The sequence below is a fragment of the Artibeus jamaicensis genome, unplaced genomic scaffold (genome assembly GCF_021234435.1).
Source record: "Artibeus jamaicensis isolate MK-2021 breed Jamaican fruit bat unplaced genomic scaffold, CSHL_Jam_final contig_1998, whole genome shotgun sequence".
Lineage (NCBI taxonomy): Eukaryota > Metazoa > Chordata > Mammalia > Chiroptera > Phyllostomidae > Artibeus > Artibeus jamaicensis.
In genome coordinates, this window is record NW_026521407.1 from 17,613,811 (window position 1) to 17,634,922 (window position 21,112).

Sequence of the window (21,112 nt, forward strand, 5' to 3'; positions counted from 1 at the left end):
TGGTTTAAACAAACAAACAAAACACACACACACAAACATACTGCCACTCGAAAACAATTTCAAGGCATGTTGGTAAACACTGGCTGTTACCAGAATTCCCCCTGGGAGTAGCCAGCCTGCTTGGTAGAGTCTCTGAGACTGGAATCCATACAGACCTTGAGCTCTCATGGCTTAGGGGTGTGTGTGTGTGTGTGTGTGTGTGTGTGTGTGTGTGTGTGTGTGTGTGTGTGTGTGTGTGTGTGTTGGGAGGGTGGTGCTTTAGAAAGAATCTGACATGGAAAGAACAGCAGCCCCCCGACAGGGAGGTCCTCCACCATCTACAAGGCCCAGCTCTAAAAACACAAATTCCTGTGCTCCGCCCCCACAGACCTTGTAGTTCCGGAAAGCGCTCTGCAGCGCGGGACCTTTGCACATGCTGTTCCCGCTGCCCCCAGCCCATCTGGGGGTTGTCTCCTTTTCAACCTCAGGTCTTGACTTAAATGTCAGAGGTCTTCCCTGCCCATCAGGTCCTGACGTGTCCTCAGCGGAATCCATCATCACAGAACGCTCTCCATTCTTCCACTGCACGTTCTAATTTTATCTGTGCAATTACTTCATTGCCCATGCATTCATCTGTGAGGCAGAGAGTAAACGTGCTTTTATTCACCATTGTGTGTGTGACACCCAGCGTTGTGGCTGTCACCTAGAGGCACTCGATGTTTATAGAATTGAAGAAAAAAAAGAAAAATTGTCTATAGTAGTATTACCCAAGGTGAAGGTAACAACTATTAACACTTTGCAGTATTCTTTCAGATTAAAATATGCACACATACACAGAACCATACTATTTTGTAATCTGCATTTTTTAACTTAATAACAGATCATTGGCATATTTGTATATCAATAAATATTTTTCTATATTCTACAACATGACTTACATGTATGGTTGACCTATCATTTAGTTAACTAATAACCTATGCTTGGACATTTCTCCAGTTTCCAAATTCTGCAATTATAAGTCATTTTGCAATGAAAAATTTTTAAAGTTTTATTTATTTTTTAGACAGAGGGGAAGGGAGGGAGAAAGAGAGGGAGAGAAACATCATTGTGTGGTTGCCTCTCACGCACCCTGAACTGGGGACTTGGCCCACAACCCAGGCATGTGCCCTGACTGGGAATCGAACTAGTGACCCTCTGGTTGGTAGGCCCATGCTCAGCCACTGAGCCATACCAGCCGAGGCTGCAATGAAATCTTTATAGCTAAACACTGCCCTGGTATTCATAGCTAGAGAGTCTTTAATGATTAGGTTGAAGGTTTCCCAGGTAGAGTTTCTAAATCAAAGGCCCTCTTATGGGTTTTGACCACGTCCTGCCAGCCTGTCTGAGGCGGTGGCTCGCTCATCTCTCGAGTCCCCAGTGTCTTGCACACAGCTGACATCCAAGCCACATGTGTGCCATCACTTTCACTCTCCAGCCTGGGTGTGCAAGACTCCCCTCAACCTGAGCCGAGCCTGTCTTTCTGGTATTATGTCCACTCACCAGCTGCACAGCCTTGAGCAACAAATTCCCCTCTGCCTGCATTTGCCTCTGTAAGATGAGGGTAGTTGCACGCGTCCTTCACGGTGCTGGCGAGGTTGCAAGCCCGGCAGTTCTCAGAAGAGCGACTGCCCGTGATGAGGGCCCTGTACGAGTCAGCCCCTGTTACCACCCGCCGATGCCCACCATCTGGTCCTCTTCAGGCCTGGCTTTGCTCAGCCCTTCTCCCTCCTTTCTCTCACCTATCGTGTAAAGCCCGGCTTTCCACCACCCCCCTCCCCACTCCCACTCCCCCAGGCCTCCCACTCAGAGCCCTGTGGACTGGCTGTCTCAGATGCTCTTCATACACTCACTTCCCCAGTGCTTTATATTTCCTCCCTGGGTTGTACGGAAGCCACCCTGAGAGTTAGACCTCTGTGTATAAGAGCTTCACTGAGAGAAAGCCCCCCCCAACCCCTGAGGGATGAGAGAGCACCGGGTAAAATTCGTTCAGACATGCTGGGACTACACCACCCTCCTTAGCCCAGCGTCTGACTTCGCTCCGTCTTCCCAAACCTGACTTTGGCCCTGATGATGCGGTTGGGAGCCCCTGTTACTAAGCCTTTTCTGCTGTTTGTGACGGACACGGTGCATGGACAGGATCAGGACGAGTCCATGGTCACGGGGTTGAGGGTTCGCTTTCTACCCTCCCACAATCTCAACAAGAAAGAAACGGAGATTACTACAGTATGCACAGCACTGTGATCAGAGTTGCAGGATTTAGCAAGTTAAAAGACAGCGTGCCCTCGTTAAACTCAATTCTCAGATATACAAGAAATGATGCTTTCGTGTAAGTGTGTCCCATGAAATGGTTGGGCCATACTTATGCCACGAACGTATCTGTGTACCGGAAATGCAAACTTAACTCGGCGCCTGCCTGTCTGCAATCCGGCAACTCCAGTCGCAGTAGATGCTGTGAATTACCCCCTGAACCTTCCTTCCCCTTTGCTGCTGACATGCTTTCACGTACTGCAGAGATGGGAAAGCCAACCCCCCCTTTCCCAGACTGCCGTGCGTCTAGAGGCAAGTGGGTCCCACCGTTTAGGTTTGCTCACGGGGAGGCAGAGAGGCGTCTTTCTTTGGCGCTTGCCTGTGGACCAGCAAAGTCATGGAGACACAGGGCTTTGTGGCAGCCACGTGGTTATCTGTTCTCAGCCTCCTGGGTGCTGGCGGCATGGAGCTGGGAGGGATGGCCAGACGCATGGTGGGGCCCGGCCACGAGCTGCTGGACCCGCAGTGGCCGTGGCTGCCTCCTGATAACCGCAGCATCCGGCCTGTGACAGCGTAGCCTTAAACACACTCCGGGGCAGGTGAGCTCAGTATGGTTTTGAAAGTCATGACCACAAGCTTGACCTAGTCCATTTGTGAACTCCTTAAACTCCTGACCACCTCGTAGCCTGTATGAATTAAATTTCTGTGAAAACACTGCCTTGGTGTGAGACTGTGGTAACAAAGCACCACACACTAGATATGTTAGAACAGCCGAAATCTACAGTCGCACCGATCTGGAGGCTGGAAATCCTGAACCACCTTGTTAACACCCGAAACCTCTGAAACCTGGAGGGGCAGGAGGGCCCTTCCGCCTCGCCCAGCTCCTGTGGCCCCAGATTCCCGGACCTGGGGCAGCATCACTCTGGGCTCCACGGGGTTCCCCGCCCCCACCCCCCCCGTGTCTTTCCTACAGTTCTTCCTCTGTGCTTGTCTGTGACTGTGCCCAGATTCCCCCTTCCATCAGGACACCGGTGCTATTGGATTAGGTCCCCTGGAATGCCCCCAGCTGAAACTGATCGCATCTGCAAAGACCCTATTTCTGAACAAGGTCACGTTCAGAGGCACTGGGTGTTAGGACTTCACCGTAACTTTTGGGAGGACACAATGTCACCCATAACAAATATGAGGGTGGTGCCTGTCCCCTGACTGATAAAACTGTGGCGCCGGTCGCTGTGTCTGTCCTCACACAAAAAGAAAAGCACAGACCTGCCACAGAGAACAACTTCAAGTGTCACTTCAAAGAGGAACTTCTTACGATCAGTAACAAGGCCTGAGTAAGGACGTCCCCCCTGCTGGCCTTGCCGCACAGGCCCCAGCAGACTGAGCCAGCTTTTCTTGCACATGTTCTCTCCTGACTACGGCACACACACCTCTGCTTTTCATTTCTCCTCAGTCTGGGCAAACTGGGAGATCCAGCTTGGCCGAGTCTCTGCCCACCTGAAGATGAATCGGGACCTGAGACTTTTTCTCTAGGCCCATGGTAACAACTGTCTCTCCAAAAAGTGTCTTGGCTACCAGAATATAAAACGCTAAAGACAGCCCTGGCTAATGCGGCTCAGTAGCCTGAGCTCTGGCCTGGAACAACGTCGCAGATTTGATTCCGGGCACGCACCCTGCCCGGATTGCAGGCCAGGTCCCCATCTCGGGGTGTGAGAGGCAACCGATTGATGGATGTTTCTCTCCCTCTCTTTCTCCTCTCTCTAATAAATGAATAAAATCTTTTAAAAATAAAATAAAACCCTAAAGATAGATCTTTGGGAGAAATTATGGAATTTCTGTCTCCAGAGAAAACCAGCTCACCTCCGCACACGGAGGGTTAGCCCAGAGGCTCATCCTGACGTGGTCTTCCTGTCCGAGACTGGGAGTTTGGCGCAGGCCAAGGAGGGTAACTCCGCTACATGTTCCCAAGTTCAGCCACCTGCTCGCTGGGGGGCTTAGGAGCTCCCAGGGGAGGGTTTCTGTCCTGGCAGGGACCTTCACTGGTAAACTGAATCTCCGGTCCCCCGTCCAACCAGACAGTGGGTGCCTCGGTGTCGATTTCCACCAGGGTAAAGTCGCTGGCTGTGATCAATTGTATAAATGATTTCTGAATCTCTGTCAAGCCCTTGGCAGACTGAAGACAGCACGAAGCAATTAGTCTTCTGATCAACATGGTTTGTCAGCATAAAGGATTTGGGCAGACAGTCCCCCAGATGACAGTCACTTTTTGGCATGCCTGAGATGGCCACAGGCCTTTGTTGTTTATTCATCCTGCCCGAAAGGCCCAGAGGGTGAGGAGGGGGAGGGTCGCGCACTGGGGGAGGGTCACAGCTGCGGTCCATCTGAGCCCTGTTCCCTGTGCAGGGCCAGGCTCAGTGGGAACCAGGCCCCAGCTCCCAGCCCCAGCTCCGGCAGCCCCCGGAGAAGCAGAGAGACCCCTGCCAACCTCAAGTGAGGGGGCGGGGCTGTTCCCCCCACCTGCTTCCCAGTCGGCCAGAGGCCAACTATCCAGACTGAGGGCGAGCCAGGTCTCCAGAGTGAGGCCAGAGAATGGTGAGAAAATGAATTAAATGGAAGAGTGAATTATGATAGTAGAAGGTTGGCTTGTAAAGTATTTGACATGGGCAGCTTTAGAGATTTTGTTTTCTTTAATTTGAATTTTTTCCTAACCACACAAATAAATATGTTTAAAAATGTGAAAAAATGCATAGAATTGTACAAAAGACAAAAGACAAAAACAAAAAAACAAACCCATCTATAATCCCACTACCTAACAATGCCAATTGACAATATTTTGGTATATTTCCTTCCAACATATAGCATATTCTCTTTCTCAGTAGTGTTCTGAGCATCTCATAAGTTGTAGGACAAATCCCTACCCATATGAAGACTTCCACTGTTTGGACTTTCTGGCCATTCCTGCGCTGCCCTGGTCACTGTGCCGACCTGCTTTCATTTCTCCACCTGTACCTCCTTTTCCAACAAGAAGCATAGCACGGCCTCTGCCGCTTGGAGGCAGGAGGCAGGCCAGGCCCAGGAGAGTCTCCTGACAACCTGGCAATTGTAGAATCCACCTCCAGACTGGGAAGGGGTGGCTCGGAACTCCTGCCTGCCCTGCCCCAACCCTGGCTTGTTGGAAGGCCTCACTCCTTGATCGCACCGCCTGATTCGCCTGCCGCTTGCCCGGTTCCATTGATCCCCCCTACCACCTTTGTACAAAATCTACTGAGTCTTGTTTCTCATCCTGGCTTATCTCTACCCTTGGTCCCCTAGCATACAGTGTCTTCCCAGCCACCTACCCCCAGAAATCTGCATACATAACCCTGGTGAGATCTGTTCCTGCACCAGCCCTCCGGCCCAGCATCCACGTTTTTGTCTCCTGCTAACAGCACTTTGGTTTTCCTTTGGGGAACAGCCCTTAGCTACAAAAATGGCACATCATCCGGCCAATTAATATATTCCCTCACTTTGGCTACCGTGATTGGTTCAGGGATGAACATGTCACTTAAGCAGGTCCAATGAGAGTCATCCCTGGGACTTGTGCTAGGAGTTCTGAGAATGAGGTGCTCTCTTTCTGTTGGGGCTTCTACAATGGCAGGACCAAATCCTAGATTTTCCGGGGTCCACTGCGTGGAGGGCACCCACCTGGGCCCGAAGCCAAAACAGTAAAATTCAGAGCCACAAGATAGAGGAGGGGGGCAGAAAGATCAAACCACGTTTTGATGACAGCACTTGGATTCTTAGATTCAGCTGCGCACACGCCCAGCCTGATGAGTGAATGGATCCCATCATCTCTTTTTTCCTTAAGTCACTTCGACTTGGGTTTTTGTTCTACTCAACTGAAAGAATTCTGACTACTAACACGGCTCCGTCCCAGGGGTGGGCGGGTCTCTTCTCCAGTCTAAGTAGGATGTGGGAGAGCCCAAGTTCCTGGAGGTTCGGGTACAGGTGCACACATCAAGTGGTCAAAAATGGGGAGGGGTCAAGAGGAGAAACCGGCCACTGAGAAACTGGATGGAGTGATGAAGGTGGACTTCGAGTTCTAGTCATGGGGGATGCCACATTTGGAAGCTCACAGCCAAAGGCTGACGGTAGATGATGACCTTTATCTAAAGTGACTCTTGGGTCCTAAGCCCACTTTCACTCTTCTCTGCTGAACATCCTCATCCCGAGCATTATGGGCACCTACTGAGAACACATACGTCTTGAGGGCTGGGGTAGGGGACACAGAACAGGACGACATGGTCCCTGCCCAAGAGAGCACTGATTGAGACATTGTGATTCAACGTGAGGAGCTGCCTGAACAAAGCTTGTCTGGAGACGCAGAGGAGAGTCACCTCTGCTTGGGCTCCCCGGAGGAAGGTCACTTCCGGGCTGAGACTTGAAGGGTCCCAGGAATTGATTAGGAGAATAGTGGATGAGCAATCCTGGGGAGGGAGCCACTCCGGCCAAGGCAAGGAGAAGGGAAAGACGAGGGACCCCGGGGCTCTAAAGCAGAGCAGGGGGTGAAGCTCCCTTAGGTTCTTCCTGATTGGGACTGTGCCCCAGCCGAGGGTGGGAGTCAGCTCTCCTGGGAGAAGCCAACCCTGGCAGATGATTGGGGGGGAGGGGGGAGGGGGGCAGGCACGCCTAAGCAGTCCTGCCCCTCCTGTCCCGCTTTCTCTCCCTGCTCCCCCTCCTCCCCACCATCCCCTCCCCCTTGCCTCACTCAGTCTTTTCCTGCACTTTCTCATCCTTCTTTTTTGCCTTTCTTTCTCCTTCCTCCTCCGCCTCTCCCTCCTTGGCCCCTCATGTCCCCACCTTCTTTCTGTCTTCATGTCTACCCCTCCCCGCAAATGAGGGGCCTAGTCACGCTGGGGTTGAGGCAGCCCTGGTCCCTGCCCTCCAGGAGCTACACTCTCTCACGGGCTCATTTTGATTGAGTGATGCCTCTCCCACAACCCACCCCCGCCAAAGGGGCCCTAGTGGCTGGGATGCCCCCCACGGCCCCTGGAAGGGAGGTTCCGAGATGGGAGAGCCGGGGGCTCAGGGAAGCTGCCAGAGCATCAGGAAAGTGAGAGCTGAGCTGACTCTCTTATTATGTTTCTCCCCTGGGGGCCCCGAGCAAAGACTTCTGGGCTCAGAGCCTTTATAGATCCTCACTCCCTTGGCAACCCAGTACTCCTGTCCAACCTGGAGTGTTTAATTACCAAGGAAAAGAATGATTTTTTTCCCCCCTGAGAATCCATTTAATTATTTGATTGCACAGTAACCAAAGAGTGTGAGAGGCCTGTAGCCAGAAGGGACTTCAAAGCAATACCTTGATGTTGCTGAGTGGGGCATTAATGGGTTCTGAAGGCAGGAGATTGCTAAAGAGGGGAAAGTATTCAAAGCGCCTCCCGATCCTGCCAGCAATCTCGAAAAATGCATAAACACTGGACTGCTCCGCCGGAGAGGGAAGGCGAGTTCAAAGGGACTGCGAGAGTTTTCATGTAAAGTTTAGAGTTTAAGGCGTGACTGTTGGCTATGGAGCCCGAGCGTTTGAACTCTTGTTTATTAAAAACAGTTTCCCAGCCATTCAGCAGGTTCCCAAAGACAACAGAGAAATGCGGACTTTTTCAGTGTGGAAGATTTAAAGGCCTCATTGATTTCTACCCAGGGTTTTCGCTGCCCTCCCACCGCCCCCGCCCACCGCGCCTTCATGCTTTCTTTTCTTTTTTACTTTTCTTTTTTCTCTATTATTATTATTTTTTGATCAATTTTTAAAAGCCCACTGTCAGAGAGAGATGGCGGTAGAGAAAGAGGTCGTCTCCTCCCTCGGGTTCGCTCCGGAGAGCAGGTCGTCCTGTCCCCTGTCCTGCTGGAGGGCTGGGGGCTGAGTTGTTGCGTCCCCTCCCCAGGTCCCATGGGAGCCCCAGGAGAGGAGGGTTGGAGGGAGGTGACCTAGATTCTGCGCCCAGCTCTGGCCCAGGCTGGCCCAGCCAGGCTGCCGGAAGCAGGACTCTCCACTTCTGTCTGCTGCTCCTCGTTTCCCCGGGGACAGGAGGGGCCAGTCACCAGCACCTGCCTTCGGAAGCGGCTCAGAGAAGGCCTTCAGCTACCCAGGTCTGACCTCTGAGGCCAGGAACATGGGCCAGCATCTCGTAGTGACTGCACACTGTTCCTTCGTGAGAATTTTAAACTTCACATGATTTAAATAAATTCTAGGAGCGCTTTCAAGCCACAGAACTCTCTATGGTGCCCAAGTTCAAGGCCTCAGGTTTGCTGATACTGACTTTCCCTGATACTGGCTGAGCTGTAACTGGGACAGCGGGTCAGTCTCATTGTTCCCTTGCCAGGAGGAAATGAACTTTGTCTCACGGGCCAGGCTGGAATCAGAGAGCCGGGACAACTCCGGGCACAGCCACAACTCACCAGAAACTTCCGTCTCCGGGGATTCCTTCCCTTCCTCTGCCCTGGTCTTACTCGCTTGGAAAAGCACCAAAGGGGCCTGAAGGCCCTCAGGATGCCTCAGCTTGGCCCGGAGCTCACCTGGGCCCCCCACACCCCTGCCCCAGCTCCTCTGCCTTCCCGGCTCCTGAACCGTCAGGGAGCACGTGCCACGAAAGCAGTGGCCAAGCTGTCCCTAAACGTGACGCGGCCAAGATCTCACCCGCTCTGTGCTCCCACGCAGCTTTGTTCCAGTACCAAGAGCATGTTTTTTAAATAAACATTTTGTTTTGCTGAAGCAGAAGCCCCTGTGCTACCAATTATCATTTCCTTTTAACCCTTGTATGGAGTGTATTGGGGCTCCGCCCTGACTCCTTACAGTTTATGGGAAGAGAGGTATTCGGGGCAGTTACAGCTGTCTGTATGACCTAAGAGGAAAAATCATCAATTCCAAACCACAGCCTCCCCGTTCACACCCATGTGCATTCTCTTTTCAGCATGAATTTCGTTTCTTTCTGAGTCAAAGGCAGTGGCGTGCTGGCAAACTAACAATCAGCTCTCCCAAGAACAAGCCCCGACTTGCAGCATTTGCCAATTTCCAACACAGGGGTGTCCAACCCGCGGCCCACGGGCTGCAGGCAGCCCAGGATGGCCATGAACGCGGCCCGACACAAAATCGTAAATTTGTTCAGAACACTGTGAGATTTTTTTGGTGTGATTACGTGTCACGATGTATTTAATGTATGGCCCAAGACAACTGTTCTCCCTCCAGTGTGGTGCAGAGACACCAAAAGCCTGGACACCCCTGGAGGCTCCCACCATGATTGGCTTCCAACCAAAACCTGAGGTCGACCCTCAGAAGCAGGCGGGAGCTAACTCCAGGACACCGCTGCCAAAAAGGGCTCCAAAATCGCAGTTTCTGAGCTGACCCCCACAGAAGCTGCCTTCCCTTCCTTCTCAGTGCCTCCGCTCTGAAAGACCGCAGCCTAGCTGAGCGGTTCAAGAGTCTTGTGGCTTTATTAAAGCATGGATGGATGTAGAGATAAAGGCGTAAGAAATGTGGGGTTGGGGCAAAGGTTAACACTCCCTTTGTGTCAGGCAAATGATGTGTGCCTGTGTCCACAGAAACATATGTGTATGTATGTATGAATGTATGTATGTAGTACTATAATACTGTTGATGGACCAGGGGAATTTTTTATTCTTGCTGTCCACTGTCTTCAAACCAGTTAGGACAGGGGTCCCCAACCTCTGGGTGGAGGACCAGCACTGGTCCAGGCCTGTTAGGAACCAGACCGCAGGGCAGGAGGCGACCTTGAATGGAATGAGCTTGAATCATCCTGAAATCATCTCCTTCCAGCCTGGTCCATGGAAAAATTGTCTTCCACGAAATCAGTCCCTGGTGCCAAAATGGTTGGGGACTGCGGCCTTAGGAAACACGGACTCGATTGCAGGATGTGAAACTTTCCCAACTACTGCATCTCAGGTCTCACACCTTCAGTACCAAGGGGTTTCCTCAGGGTGATTTACAGTGAGATCCACGCAATGCCAGTCACCTAATGGGTGGGGGTTAAAAAGAAAGCACTTCAAGGTAGCGTTCGGGAATCATTTTTTAAAAAGTCAATTTTATTGAAGTATAATTTGCATTAAAAAGATGCTCCCTTTAACCACAATCAAGACATTAAAACATTTTCTTCACTCCCGTGCTCTTTCGAGTCCACACCGGCCTTCCTACCCGCCGCCCCCTCAGCATCAGTCCGAGGTCGGCTTTCCGTTCTGTAGCTCAGGTCAGCCCGGGTTTCTCTGCTGGACCCTGTGGCCATGTGGGGTCAGATGCGCCTCTGATCTGCACACTATAGGTCCCTGAGCAGCATCCGAGCCTGCGCCCACTAGATGCCAGGAGCATATGCCAACTTGGGACAAGTCAGGAATGTTTTGGATGTTTCCAAATGTCCCCTGGGGAGCAAAACTTCTCAAAGTTGAGAATTCCAGAATTTCATGTAAATGAATCTTGCAGTATGAACTCTTCTGTGTTCGGCTTCTTTTGTTCAGTATAGTTTTAAGGACTCATCCCTGCCGTGTGTCTAAATAGTTTCTTCCTTTTTATGGCTGAGTCTTAGTGCGTTGTATGGATGTACCACAACTTATCTATCCACTCACCTATTGATGGACATAGGAGTTGCTTCTACTTCCAGAACATTATAAATATCTGTTATAATCACCCATTTGCACATCTGTGTGTGCATATGTTTTCACTTCTCCTAAAGAGTGAAGTCGTCGGGTTGTATGTAAGTATATTTTTAACTTTATAGGTAAGTGCCGAACTGCTTTCCCGGGTGCTTTTATCATTTGATCCTGCCACTAACAATGTGTGAAAATGCACGGGAGCTCTAGCTGTCCCACATCCCCTCCAATACCGGATTTGATTGTCATTTAACTCGAAACTTGCTGGTGCCCATAGAGTATATCTCTCCACATTTCTTTGGCAACTGAGGACATGGATGGCCCTTCTTTGTGCTTATTGGCCATTTACAGATCTTGTTTTGGGAAATATTGGGATCACATCTTTTACCTCTTTTAAAAACGGGGTCATTTACTTTTTATTATTGAATTATAAAAGGTTTTTGTATATGCAATTCTTTAATAATGTCTTTGAACATCAGGTACTTTTAATTTGGATAAAGTCCAATTTCTTCATTTTTTATAGTGCTTTTGTGTCTTTTCTAAAAAAATCTTTGCCTACGCCAAGGTCAAAAAGATTTTTAAAATATTTTTCCAATTTGTTAAAATGATTTAGCTTTTGTAAAGTGTAGCTCTGTGATGGATGCTGGGTTAATTGCTGTCCATGGTGTGAAGTAAGAGTTAACTTTTATTTTCTTTCCCAATATGGATATCCAGTTTCTGTAGCACCATATTTTGAATAATTCTCTGCTGAATTATTTCAGTACCCATATGACAATCAACTAACCGTGTGTGTGTGTGTGTGTGTGTGTGTGTTTCTGGGCTTTCTAGTGTATCCCATTGATAAATTTACCTCTTTGTATGACAATACCACACTGTCTTGATTACTGTAGCTCTATGATAAGTCTCAAAATCAGATAATGTAACTTCTCAATTTATTACAAAAATTGGGGGGGGGAGCTAATTTAGATCCTTTGCATTTCTATACAAATTTTACAGGTAGTAAAATGTGGTCACAACATGTGGTGTGACCACAGCACATGTTGCTATTTCTTTAGGTCTTTCATTTCTCTCAGTCATGTTGGGTCACTTTGGGTACGTTTTGTCAAATTTATTCCTAAGTATTTCATGGGGTTGTTTGATGCTATTATACATACATGTTATTTAAATGTTATTTTCTAGTTGTCCTTCGGTAGGATGGAGACATATGTTTGATTTTTAAAATTTTGACCTATCCTATACCACTGCTGAACTCACTTGTTTCTATTACCTTTTCAAAAAATAGTTTCATAAAGATTTTCCGTGTACATGATCATTTCATGCACTGACCAGAACAGATGTAAAAAGTTAAATATAGTTTACAAGTTCCGATATCCGTGCTCATTTCCAGTCTGAAGCGGAAGTGTCCAGTCATTTAGCATCAAGTTGTTGTCAGTGGCAGGTTCATTGCAGATACTCAGTAGGTCGAAGGTGTTCCCTTCTATTTCTTCAGAGTTTTTTTCATGAATGCAAGTTTTACTTGGTCAAATACTTTATCTATGTCGATTGATTTAATTATATGATTTTTCTCCATCATTGTGTTAGTGTGATGATTTACACTGGTTGAGTTTTAATCCTCACCTGAGGACATGTTTATTGATTTGAGGGAGAGAAACCTCAATGTGAGAAGCATTGATCAGCTGCCGCTGGCACACACCCCAGCTGGGGATTGTACCTGCAACCCGGGTATGTGCCCTGCCTGGGGATTGAACCCACCACCTTTTGGTGTACAGGGCAATGCTTCAACCAACTGAGCCGCCTGGCCAGGACCACAGTGGTTAATTTTTAAATGTGAAACCATCCTAGTGTTCCTGGGATAAACCTTGCCTAGTCATGATGTATTAAGTATTTTAATTATTCTTTGACTTGAATTGCTAATGTTTGGTTAAGCAGTTTTACATCTATATCCATGAGAATATGGGTGTATAGTTTCCTTTTTTTGTAATCGCTCTGTTTCCATGTCAGGTTACAGCTGGCCTGAGAGGATGAATTGAGAAGTGGTCCCTGTTTTCTGAAGGGATTCACAAAAGATTGGCAGATACCTTCCTTAAATACTTTTTATAAAAATATGTTTTATTGATTATGCCTTTACATTTGTTCAATTTTCCCCCCTCCGTTCCCCTCCACCCTGCACACCCCTCCCCCACCATTCTCCCCCCTTTAGTTCATGAACACGTGTCTCAAGTTCTTTAGATTCTATATTTCCCCTACTATTCTTACCCTCCCCCTATCTATTTGCTATCTACTGTCTATGCTACTTATTTTCTGTACCTTCTCCCCCCTTCTCCTTCTCCCATTTTCCTATTGCTAACCCTCCATATGATCTTCATTTCTATGGTTCTACTCCTGATCTAGCTGTCCTCTTAGTTTGCTTTTGTTTTAGGTGTGGTTGTTAATAACTGTGAGTTTGCTGTCCTTTCACTGTTCATCTTTTTTATCTTCTTTTTCTTAGGTAAGTCCCTTTAACATTTCATATAATAAGGGCTTGGTGATGATGAACTCCTTGAATTTGATCTTATCTGAGAAGCACTTCATCTGTCCTTCCATTCTAAATGAAAGTTTTGCTGGATAGAGCAATCTTGGGTGTAGGTCTTTGGATTTCATGAGTTGGAATATTTCTTTCCAGCCCCTTCTTGCCTGTAAGGTCTCTTTTGAGAAATCAGCTGACAGTCTGATGGGGACTCCTTTGTAGGTGACTGTCCCCTTATCTCTTGCTGCTTCTAGGATTCTCTCCTTCATTTTAATCTTGGCTAATGTAATTATGATGTGCCTTGGTGTGTTCCTTCTTGGGTCCAACTTCTTTGGGACTCTCTGAGCTTCCTGGACTTCCTGGAAGTCTATTTCCTTTGCCAGATTGGAGAAATTCTCCTTTATTATTTGTTCAAATAAGTTTCCCACTCATGGGTGTTCCTCTTCCCCTTCAGACACCCCTATAATTCAGATGTTGGAACGTTTAAAGATGTCCTGGAGGTTCCTAAGCCTCTCCTCATTTTTTTGAATTCTTGTTTCTACATTCTTTTCTGTTTGGTCATTTTTTTCTCTTTCTGGTCCACTCCTTTGATTTGAGTCCCAGTTTCCTTTCCATTACTATTGGTTTCCTGTGCATTTCCATTCATTTCAATTAGTTTAGCCTTCATATGTTCCTCTAATTTGTGGCTATAATCAACCAGTTCTGTGAGCATCCTGATCACCAGTGTTTTGAACTGTGCATCTGAAAGTTTGGCTATTTCTTTATCACTTAGATTTATCAGCTCTGGGGCTCTAAGTTCTTCTTGAGCCATGTTTTGATCTGTTCATGCCTGTTTTGTATGAGGAGCAGAGCCTTAGTTGTTCACCAGGGCGGGGCCACCCAGGTCGCTGGTTTGTGACGCTATAGGTGGGGGCGGGTCACTTACCAGCACAGCCATTGGGCCTGAAGTTTTCTTTGGGGGAAGTTTTTAAATGGCTAAATACAGTATTCTATTTCTTCTTGGGTCAGTTTTGCTTAAAATTTTCTCATTGATCTAAATTGTTAAATTTATCAACAAAAGCTGCTTGTGATACTTCTTTGTTATCCTATCGTTACCATTAGATTTTTAAATTATGCCCCTTCTTTATTCATGATAAAGATAGTTTGTGTGTTCTCACTTTTTTTTCCTTGATTAATCTTGATAGAGGTTTATGATTTTGTTGCTGTTTTCTAAGAGTTCACTTTTGGTTTTATTGACTTCTTCTACTGTAAGTCTATTTTCTATCTCTTTGATTTCTACCCTTATTCTCATGGTTTCCTTCCTTCTGCATTATTTGTTCTTCTTTTGCTAGTTTCTTAAGCTATAAGAATGTGTTAGGCTCATCCTCCACATTTTTACATGTTGTGTTGTTACTATCATTCTTTCAAAATATTTTCTACCTTCTCTGACTTTTTTGATTTGTGTGTTATTTTAAATTATGTTGTTTATTCTCCCAGTATTTCAGAATTATTTCCAGACATTTTTTCTTTTATTTGGTCTTTTATTTAATTCTGCTGTCATCGGCAAATATAATCTGTAGTTCTAACTCGTTACATGTATTGGTAGCTGTCTAATGGTGTCATAAAGGGTCTATCTTGAATACTACATTGAACACTTGTACATTTGACAATAATGTGTATTCTCCTAACACTGGATAGTGTTCCATTAATGTCAGTGGAATCGATTTGACTGACAGTATTGTTCAAGTGTTCTACCCCTTTACTGATCTTCTGCCTATGTGCTCTAGCAGTTCTAAGAGGTTTAGGATCTGTACCTACCAATACAATTGTGACTTCCTTTTCTTCTTTAATCTTGTCAGTTTATGCTTGTGTGTTTTGCAACTCTGTTTTTTAACCTATGTCATTGTATACAATTTCCCTTTTACTTACAAAAATTGTTTTCTTTCACATAGAAAAACTTTACATTAAAATATATTCAAATTTATCACTCGTTACATGTTCTTAGTACATTGTATGCTTAGAAATCCTTCTCTACCTGAGTAAATAAGTAAAATTTTTATGTTTCTTGCCAAATTTCCCCAAATTATTCATCTAGGTATTTCTTTTCTTTATCTTGCCTGACTTTTTTTTTTAGGTGGTTAGTTTTCTCAACTGGTGTCTACCTGCAGGGCTCTACGTCTTTGAAGTTGAACAACTAGGCTACCAATTCCCTTGAAAGTTAAACTACATCTTTCAAAGGACCAAGAAAAGGAAAGATTGCCCTCTTAAGAAAGTAGCCACTGGGAAGCCTAGGGCGTTGTAAGTCACTTCTATCTCAAGACCTCCCCATCCTGACTTCTGGCTGTGCTGCTTCTGTGGAAAGAGGATGGAGGGACAGTCTCACTATTGCTCTCCGTCCCAGGGATAGCGGTCTTCACAGCCCCAGGAGGTCAGGGTGGCCACTTCCATCAGGCCAAACGGAACAGTGACTAAGGCAGATCTGTGCCTCCCGGCACCCCCCTCCCTCTACCCATTCCCAGACACTGCCGATCCACATAGCACCAGGCTCCCATGTGCACCCAACACCATGAACTCTGGAGAAAGGGAGCAGGAGTTGGAGACGGAGAAGTAACATGCTTCGAGCACTGTGCCCCAGCCCTACATGTAAATATGCAGCTTCACTTTAACCCTACGACCGCAACTGCACAGTGTGAGGGCACTACCCCAGGCTGGCAAGATGCAGGGCAGGAGGACTAGACGTTTCCATGCGACCCGTGTGTGGGAGGTCATCAGACAGGGCTACTCCAGGGGAAGGACTGGGGATGGGCAGGCGAGGACTTGAAAAGAGCAAGTAAGGTGGGAGATGCTGGGTCCAGGCCGGTTGATCCTGAAGGATGCCCAGAGGGGATCCTGATCACATGCCCAGAGGCTAAGGGCAGAGGACCCTGGTAAGAGTGAGTGACCTGTTAAAACTACACAAGTGAGGAGGGATGACATTGGCAGTGTCCCAAACTCAGGCTCACAGGGGTCAACTTTTTCTTGACTGAAACTCAAGCTTTTCTGCCACTGAGGCTGGAGAGAGTGCAAAAGGTGAAGCGAAATGCCCCTTCACCTCTCGCTTCATTTCAAGTTCACTTTCCATCCTCCCAATCCCCCACACAAGCAGGTTCAGGACCACTCGAGACAAGCTAAGTTCCTGCCTGCTTGAAAGAGCATCCCCGAGGAACAAAGCCTGGGAACAGGATGCTTGGGCATCTCGGCAGTGATGACAACAGAAGGTTTCCACTAACTAACCCATCAAACTCAAGTGGGTTTCCCTGCGGGGGTGCGGGGGAGATGTGGGGGCGGAGGAAATGCCCCAGATCCTAACACAGTGCAGGGGCTCTGCAGGGTGAGTGGTTGGCTTTTACCTCCCTCAGCATCTGGCTTTGCCCAGCCCTCTCTTGGGGTCGGAACATGGTGTGGGCAGGAGGTAGCAAAGATGCTGTCTTTGGAGTCCTCCCACCCGACAGCCCTGCTTCAAAGCTCGTTCCAGATGGGGCTGCCCGGACTCTCACTCTAGATCTTAGTAGCCCAGGGCCAGAGAGCTGAGCAGCCTCTTATTAAACCTCAAAGAGTTCTTTGTTCTATAGCTGGGGACCGAAAATTCAGGGCAGCGTCTTTTGGCTGGTTGCTTGGAGGTTGCTGGGAGAATCCCTCTGTGAGAGAAAAAGAGGTTTGGACAAACATCACAAGGAGAAGCCAGCTCTTTCTGCTTTCTGTTCCTCGCCTAAAAAGAGGCTGTGTCCACTTCCTTTTTTTTTTTTTTTTTTAGACAAAGAAACAGAGCTTCGAGTTTTTCTTTGGTGCTCACCACACAGCAGTCCTGGCAGCTACAGAGGCCTGGGCACTGGCCCCAGAGATTCAGACTTGATTGGGATGAGGTGGGACTGACTCCCCAGGGGATTGCCATGTGCCACTAAGGCTGAGGGTCCCTGGCTCCTAACTGCAGTCTAGTTTACAGGTTTGCCGTTAGTGCTGATCATGGAGGGGTGGACACCTCTTGGCACCCTAGCAGAGTGAGACGGGCTATGCAACCTTAATCCTCCATCAAAAGTCTACAGTGGAGAGGCAGCCACTGTAGGCTGAAGTTAAGTCTTCATAAACGCATCCCTGGACCGCTCGGGCCCAGAGCGATTTTTTTCTGTAATCAGTAGCTGTTAGTGCAGGGCCCCAGGGTAGAGGATGCAAATGTAAATAAAGCGGCTCCCTGCCTCTGAACTGTGGATGGTTGTCTCTCTCCACCTAATCACAACCCCGAAGAAGGCCGGTCCCTCCAGCAAAGCTTTCCCTCTCCAGCCTAAGGCCCTCCCTTTCCCACCTTCCTTCCCACTGAGTTATCGCAGCCCTTTGAACTTACAGAGCTCGTCTTGGAGCCACCACCCCTTAGCCCGACTAGAAAACATCACCTCTTCAGGGCGGGGTGGACCCTGAGTCCCCTCTGAGTCCCCAGCACCTTTCAGGCCTGTAGGTGCTCCAGAAAGTTCTTTGTTGACCCGATTCTGTGATGCTGAGTCTCCTTAAGTGGGTTCTCCTGAAGCCCTCTGAGACTCAGTCTTCTCATCTGTCCCATGGGGACAATGTCCACAGAGAAGCCTTGTCATGTTGACTAAATGAAGTGAAAGGAACCCACTTGCTGTGCCAGGCCATGCTCTGAGCACTGTATTTGTATCGACCCATTGGGTCCTCACAGAGCCCTGTGAGACGGGCCCTGTCATAACCCCCATGTGACAGTGGGGCAGCTCCTTGTTCCTTCTCCCTTTCGTCTCAGGAAGGGCCGCTGGCACAAGGTCAGGGTTGTGGGAGGGTTCTATAAATACAAGGTCAGACATCCTGCTCTAGAAATGGGGCCTCCCTCCCCTCTCTCCCCTGGCCCCCTCTCATGTCTCCCCATTTCCTAAGCCTCCACCTCATTCCTGCCTTTCTGGATCAAACCCAAGGGTTCTTGCTTTCCTCGCCCCGCTACAAAGGCCCATCAAGGCGCCCTAAGGGTTTTCTTAAACATCTCACCTCCCAGACAAGTAATTCCACCTGGAGATGGAAGCAGCTGCAGTCAGTGCTGGGTTGGAAAACCTTGTTTTCTTTCTACTATGTGTGGAAGGCCCTTCCCCGGGGAGAATGATGCCTTCGGACCTGGACCTGTCCCTGGAGGAGGTCCCAAAGCTGCCGCCTTCTGCCCACGCTCTCTCATTCAGAAATGTGGTTGGAGAAAGCTCGGTCTGAGGACCCTGGCTGTGCCGGAAGATCAGCTGGGCCTGGAGGGCTCACACCTGGCTCCCATAAGATGACCACGCCTGGCGTGATCCGAGGAGAGCAGATTAGGAACAGCAAGTGGTTCCGATCAGAAATTCAGGGAAGCCTTGGTGGAGGCGGTCACAGTTGAAGGACACGCCAGCCAGCAGACGAACTGGGCAAACCCTGGTGGTGTGGAAGAACTGGAGACCCTCACGAACCACCAGGAGTCTGCTGGCACATGGGACCTGGGCAGAAAAGAGATGAGAGGAGGCGAATGACCTGGCCCCGGGCCTTATTCGGAGGACCTGGCGCCTCCATTCTCCAGGCTGGGTTTTCACAATGAGGCTCGAAGTCCTCACTCGGGGGGGAAAATACAGAAGGAGCAACCAGCAACAAAAAAGAAGAGGTGCACATGGGAATGCATCGCGCGTAACAGCGGTAAGTGCTGTTTTGTGAGATTTGATTTGAGTTTTATATGCATGTATACATGCGTGACGGTGTAGCTGGGTCTCTGCAGGGAATCCAATTCCTACAGAAGGCTGTCGCCAGTTCGGGCACCCTGCCATGGGTCATTTGTGGGTCATAGCGCCGTGCAGGAGGGTGCAGGGGAATGTTCTAGCAGTTTCCTGATCCATCTTGTGACTGTTCTGCCTGGGTGCAGGGGAGCGGGAGGGGCCTGGTGCGTCCTGCACCTGTGGGCTGCTGGCATTTCCTGAGGCTGCTGGTCCTTTGAAGGCTTAACTGCAACGTGCTGTGCAACAGCTCTTGCTGAGTGCAAAGCATTTTTGAGGAAGAGGGGGTGGGTGTGTGGACTCTCTGCTTAATTAAAACAGGGAGAGGTTGACATGAGGGACCTTTAGTGCGTTTTGATCTCTCTTGGTCTGCTTTCGAACTTGAGGGGGGAAGAAAGCTTTTCCTTACTCTTTCTTCTCCAACCTCTTCCGTCTTTCGGAGCCGGCAGGTGCCGCTGGGCGGTCGGTCCGTCCCGAGCTCCTTCCTCCTCCATCTCGATGGCCCGAATTCTGGGTGCAGTTTATGCATCGGATGTTGTTTGTTGGGAAAATTAACCACTTACCCTGGAAAATTAGTTCCATCTTGACCATCTAAAGGGTTTTAAAAATAAATTGAATTTATTCCCTACAAAATAAAATGAAAATGTTTTTTTTGCAAATTTGGAAAATCTCCATGTTACTTGACAATGGCATAAATAACAGGTATTGGGGCAAGTGGGCTGAAGTTCAAGCCCCAGTCTTGTTCCTTATTATCTGTGGCCTTGAGAAAGTTAACTGCTCTGAACATCTCTGTCCTCATCTGTCCCAGAGGTGGCTGTGGGCAAGCGTGAGTCAAGGCACGCAGAGGGTGGAGCGCTGTGCTTGCTGGGATAACTCGCTCGTGCTTGAACTGGCTGTGCCGTGATGGTAGATAACATGGTGTGTGTCTCAAAATCTCGTGTCTATCAGTGAACGGGAGAGTCAGAGCCAGGACGTAGATTGTCCATTCGACTCCTTTATTTTGCATGTGATGAACAGATCAAATAGATTATATGTGTGTTGAGGCCTCTTTGTTGAGTTTATAACCAGTCTCTCTTGGAGGGTGGCTTTTAAAATATCAGAAGAGTTTATCCTGCTCCCACCCTTAATCCTCCCCCCATCCTAATCCTCACAAGAACAGACCCGTAAAAGTGTCAGTGGGACCAGCAGGCCATCTGGTAATCACGGTCTAGCTCAGAGCGGAGCCTGACTGTTCACGAGCCCTTTTCATTTTTACACCTCTTATTTCACTCCAGTAAACCAGAGGCAGGCAGGGCAGCCAGTGCCAACATCCTCTCACTTTTCGAAAAGGGAAATCAAGGCACAGAGGGTTAAATGTCCAGGGCAAGGTCATTCATCTAATGAGCGGCAGTTATGTGGGCCTCTGTCCAGTGGCCCCAGTGGGTAACTACTGAAGGGGCAGGCACCCTATCGCGAGGGAAACAGCAGCCCTCAGGTGTGCCGTGAAGGTGAGGGCTATAGGGGTTCACACTGGGACCTGCCGGCTTGCGACACACAGTCAGCACCTAAGCCCTCCTTCAGTGTCATTGACAGGTTCCTGGAACTGCAGCAAAATAATGTGTAATGACACAGGTTTTGCCACAGACTAATTAGCTTCCCACGGCACCTCGTGCACGTGATAGCGGGATGGGGTTGAATGAAACGGCCTTGTTGGAGGACCCGCTGTCGCCAGTGACAAGCAGCTGTGTGACGCAGAGCCCCCACAGATCCCAGGACACCCCGTCTGCGATGGAGCGAGACCAGCAATGCACCTGACATTCTGTCACATCCTTTGAGGTGACAATGAAGATGCATTAAGTTAAGCTCATGAATCTCCCCCGTCTAAGGGAGACTCAGTGAGTGTGAGTTCGGCACTCATGCCTCCGAGGGGCTACACCTGCTCTCTCCCCAGGGCCTGGGGACAGCAGATGGAGCCATTTCTTGGTGGC